Source organism: Aplidium turbinatum, chromosome 2 (genome assembly GCF_918807975.1).
Source record: "Aplidium turbinatum chromosome 2, kaAplTurb1.1, whole genome shotgun sequence".
Lineage (NCBI taxonomy): Eukaryota > Metazoa > Chordata > Ascidiacea > Aplousobranchia > Polyclinidae > Aplidium > Aplidium turbinatum.
In genome coordinates this window covers 32,695,283-32,701,156 of record NC_137473.1, presented here as the reverse complement: position 1 = coordinate 32,701,156, position 5,874 = coordinate 32,695,283, and positions in this window count along the sequence as shown.

The window sequence follows — 5,874 nt, the reverse complement described above, 5'->3', positions numbered from 1 at the left end:
CACGAAAAGACATCGTCGGTAATAATCAACAAGCAACGATTCTGGAACGAGTTGCCACAGCCAATGACACAACTACTTTAGCAAGACAAACGGCAAATTCTACAGAGAACAAAGATTCAGGTAATATTCAGGGTTATCATAAGGCGTACGCAGGCGCGGATTTAGGAGTTTTTTTTGGGGGGGGCCAGAAAATTTGAAAATGAATTAAAAAGTAAGAAAAAACAGATATGAACAACCAGTAGCGTAGCCAGGAATTTGGGGGATTTGACGCCAGCGGCAGGGGGTCTGGGGGGCCTTCCCCAGAAAATTTTGAAAAATTACTTGAATTTGGTGCATTCTGAGAGCATTTTCAACAAAAATATGGGTATAAATATTCCTGTGAAATGGTGCTGTCCGGTGGCATAACAAAAGGATAAGATCATGTTTTCTTCGGCATTTTTTCGGTAATAAAGCTAAGTCTCTATGTTTTCTTGTTGGTAATTCCTGGCTGAGATGTTTGAATGTTTGGTATTGGCAAAACTCGCTCTTTTAATGCAGTTTCGTTTAAAATTAGGCAAGTTTTGTTTTAGAGACATGGAGACTGAAAGCATCATTCTCAATATCGTGACGTCACACGCGTGCCAAAGGGGGGTTGTAAGTCCGCTGTGAGACTAATATCAGCTGTTTAGAAGCATATCAAACCATTCAATAATTTCTCACAAAATTTCGGGGGGGGGGGCCCGGGCCCCTTGGGCCCCCCCCATAAATCCGCGCCTGGGCGTACCGTATTTTTATCGCCCAAAAATGAAGACAAATTTTGTCAGAAAATAAAATGCAAATACAGTAGGCTATAAGTTTTTACGTTTGAAAACGTTTTTTTACATGTACTTAAATAATAATTACACGCCTATGCAACAAAAGCAACGGCTGACAAAACAACTTTTTTGTCAGATTAAGCCCATGCATATTTTGTGGTTTCCATAACATTTGTTCAATATGGCAGCATAGGATCAGCTTTAACGAGATCATAAAATTGCTTTGATAAAATATAAATCAAATTGTACTCAAATGTTAACGTATTTGTAATTAATCTGCAGCAGATGGAGTATTATATGCACGTGATATTGTGAGCGTTCTTTTCTGGACATTTCTGATAGGCAATAAATTAAGTGCATTTTGTCGCCAGCGTATGTGTAATCCGTAGGTTACTGCAGCAGACGGAGTATCGTTAAGATTTTAGAAACGGACCCAACTGAAGGCTGTCACTTTCCTTGCTCCATTGTGGCTGCATCATAAACGAAAGGACGAAAACTTTTGCTTACATGCTTCAACGCACTATATAATATATATGCAACAAAATATAGCAAGAACAAAATCTTCTTCCTATGACTTTTTATTTGAAACTGAATCAGCTTGAACACTGACCGATCACATGAAATGTTTGCTTTTATATTTTGTAATGTAGTGTCAAATGTACAGTAGTGCCATTTACTTAGCAAAAGAGTTGCAAGCCTCGTTTGATGTTGGTTGAATAGTGACTATTGAAGAAAAACTTCTTTTTAAGGGCCTGTCCCAGGTACAAGTTTTTTAACTAAACAATGGATATTTCATCATATAATTTATCATCATGGCCAGTTTGATATCTGATTTATAACACACACTGTATACAATACACAGATGGTAAAAATTTAAACAACAATAGACTTCAATGGATTTTGTTAAAAATGATTTAATCCTGGGATTTGATAAGTCAAAGTTGCCTGTAAACAATAATATGTTGATAACGAGCGATCTACCTGGTGCCAGCACTACCTGGGCGAAACACATGTCTATCGCTTTCAATTCTTGCTTCACTTGGTTACCGAGAAACCAACAATAGTATTGTGTTTCAGAGTTTCAACGAAGAAAACATTCTAAAAGAAAAATAATTGGACCATGGAAAATTTCAGGTACAAGACTGAATTTATTTGAAAGTTGTAGTTACAATATGTGGTTGACAATTAAAGTTAATTTTGAAATTATTTTTTATGACTATTAAAGAATTTCAACAATTTTATTTTTTTGACGAAGTTTTAAAGCATCTTTCAATAAAATTTCTAAAATCCGTTCAAGGTGTTAAGTTTTCTTTATAGTCTGCAAGGCACATTTTACCTCATACTTTCAAAACATTGGATAGGTTATGAATGAGTGAACAGTGTGTTTACTTTAGAAAATTACCGTACTTTTTCGGTTTAGAGGGCAAATGAACATTAAGGAGCAAAATACAGTAGTTGCAACGTCTGGTTAATCTAATCCTGGGATGCCCACAGTTTTCCAGTCACGGACCACATTTCTCTATTTGCCAGCCTTGGAGGGGCCGCATTAAAGTTTTTCATTCATTTGTCTCCTTGAAATTCTGCACCAATCACCAAACGTTTTTGGTTATACAATCAACCCGGTTGGTCGTCTCACATTTAATTGTACCACTCGCTTGATCGGACCGATTTTTGCTTATCTCGAATCTGAATAAACTTTTTTTTTCAATTTTTTCTGCTTATACAATTGAGGTTCGTTCTTCGCTTTTAGATGGAGTTTCGCTTTTAGCAGCATGATTGTTGCGTACTTCACAATGTAAATACAAACGACATCTTTTAGCCTGATGCTGCGAGTCCGTTGTGGTAATAGCGGTTTGCACTAGTTTTTGGAATACAGTTCCCTAGTCATGCGCTTTACCTGCTTAAACCGACCAATTCCCCGCTTAAACGGACCACCTTCGCACCAAAATAGTTTTTATTTTTAGCCTAACATTTTTCTGCTTTTTGTACATGTGCTTTGCAAGGTTCGTCAGGAGTTGATGCTAGGCATTTGCCATTTGCTTTGTTCTCGCAAAGCTAGTATCGGCAAGATTGCTAGATACGTTTTATATTTCCAGCCCAATTGCAAATAAAAAGTAGTCGATGCATTTACATGTTGAAACAAGCCCGAAACCAGCCTAAAAATTGAGTTTGTACAAATTAAAGTGAAAAATGGAATTTTTAACCAGAAATTATGTTTATTTTGTGAAATTTGGTTTGAAATGAAACCAAACGAAATCAACTCAACCTACCACACAACATGCGACTAATAAAATATTTTCGACTGCTAAACATTTTTAATTTTACTTTTGTGTTTATTTTACTTTAACTTGTGTGGATTGAGCAACACAGAAAAACACACACTGGACAGTGGATAGAAGTTCAAGCTGCACTACTGTAGACTGAGAAAAGATAGCAAAACGAAGACGTTATAACACGTAAAAGCATTGAAATTTGGTCTCTTCTTTGGCCGCACTTTGGGTACTCCTGATCTAATAAAAAAAATATAGAGCTCAAAACGTAGATACTGAACTTACTTTAACAAACGTTTCAAACACTATACTTTCTTCATCTTCTGTGCTGTAAATGAACTGAAGACAGGCCCGTAATTGCCGGGGGGGGCAATTCCCCCCCAAGCTCAAAGTAAGAGATACATATTGTAGACTGAGCTAAAACGTTTACTTCAATTCTTCCCTTTATAAAATCACTCAACAACAATTATTTTGAGTAGCCCTCTCCTTTTAAATTTAGATATTGAGCATACTAAACTGTCGGACATATTGGCATTTCTAAAAACTAGCCAAACTTCAAGCTCTTCAAATCTGTTGAGAAAAGTCAAAAAACTGGTGAAAATGATTCTGTTAGCACCATCAACTAATGCTTGCAGCGAGCGTTCATTTTCAGCAATGAAGCGTTTAAAAACTTGTTTAAGAACATCTATGTCTCATGACAGATTGTACAATTTATTGCTGTTGCATGTACACAAAGAGGAAGTCTCTAGCTTGAATGTAAACGATGTATCAAGGGACTCCATCAATGCAAACTCTGCCAGGCAAGCTACATTTGGTTTTCCAAATGAGTAATCCCAGACCCAAGACTTTCTATATTTACAGTAATTTGTTTTGATTCTCATATGTCACTTTGTACAATTATCTTGCTTGTAGTTTTGTAGTTGTTATGTACTGGTAGGGTAATAGTTATAGGGTTATTCCAGACAGATTGCACGATAATGATTTTTAAATTTGGGTGAGTTTTTTTGGCAATGCATCTCAGGTAAAAGCAATTACAATGGAGTAAGATGCTGGTTATGGAATAAGTATTGTCCATGAATATCTCTTAAAAACAAATCCATCAACATTGGTATTGGTATCAGCTTGGATAGCTGTTAGTGTTTTTTGACGTTTGCTGCCGAATATTACACCCCAAAGGGGATAAATTGGTTTGGTGGAGACCTCAGACCTGTACCAGACAAAGTCACGAGGGTCATTCCTGACAAAGTTGTGTGTTAAAAATATTGTATCTATTCTATTCTGCAATCATTTTGGCTGGAATTACCCATGTTTTGGCTGGAATTATCCCAATCATTCGATATTACTGCTATCTAGCACCTTGTGACTTTATAACGTATGTCGTGTCTTTGCCCGAAAAACCGCAAACTAGACTCATTGCAACTGCAAATGTTATGTGCATAGCCTTTTACTTCGCTACAGCTTTTGAGCCCCCCCCCCCCCCCCAAGCAAAAATGTATAATTACAGGCCTGACTGAAGATGAAGACTACATTTGAGCTCTTTATTTTTTTACCAAATCAAAATCTTTCTACGCTTTAAATCCACTGCCAAAACACATTTTCTCTACAACCAGTTAGGTCAGGGGTCACCAACCTTTTTTGCATGCGGGCCACTTTAGCACTAAGGAGAGCTGTGGCGGGCCGCACTAATAAAATTTTAGGTAATAAAATTGACTGTTATGCTAGAAAAGAACGCATTTCGTATCCAGCGTTACATGTTGTTAATATTTGTGTTAGAATGCCGCAGCAACACAGTTAGTCGAACAACGCTACTGCCATTCCAAGCTCCTTTAACAACACTTTTGACTTCTTTAACAATGCCTAATAAACGAGGCCATTTGTTTTGCGCTCTTGTAACGAGGCGATCGGTTTCATCAGAATATTCATTGCCAAGCAAGAGTGGTGCTGTCACTTCGCTTCACAAAAGATATCTTGCAATTAACAGTTTCAGTAAACAAGGAAATATTTGACACATCGCAATACAGGCAACAATTAGTGACCTGCAACATATCATCAAAAAATATGCTCCAATACCAGGGAGCAAGAAACCAGGTACCATGAAACAAACGCTTGTGGAAATCACCGAAAAAACGTTTCGATCGTAACTCATGAACAGTGTTCCCTTTAAAAAAGCAATGAGTTGGTTTTTCATCCTTTTTGTGAGAGTCTATAAAACCGCCTTTCTTTGATTATGAGACAACTGTCACTTGCGGTGCTTATCAGCATGGCAAGAATTGTTGATTAACAATATTTTGCAGTACTAAGCTAAACATTTTCATAATATAACCAGAAAAGGTCTTTAAATTTATATATAATACTTTGCCAATTTATTATAAATTGAGTTGGCACAACAACCTATTTTGCCAACAAAAACTTGCATAAATGGAACACTGCTCGTGAAACACAATAACGGTGAAACGCACACTAGTGTTTACATGACATTTACAAACTTAAAATAAGCAACCTTATGCTCACAGTGTGGCTGGACATCGCATTGGAATAATTAAGCGACCCCCACCTAGAACTACAATCTGATTGGTCGGTCGATGGAATTGTATACAAAGCGAAAATATGCTTCCCGGAAAGTATTTTTTGCCTTCATGCTATTTAACTCAAGAAAGGTATTTTTGGTTATATTTGTACGCTGATACCTTCCGCGGGCCGCACATAACAGCGTGGCGGGCGACATGCTGCTCGCGGGCCGCCAGTTGGTGACCCCTGAGTTAGGTTAATGAAGTTAAAATGATGAACACTTTTGCCTACGGTACTTTTTA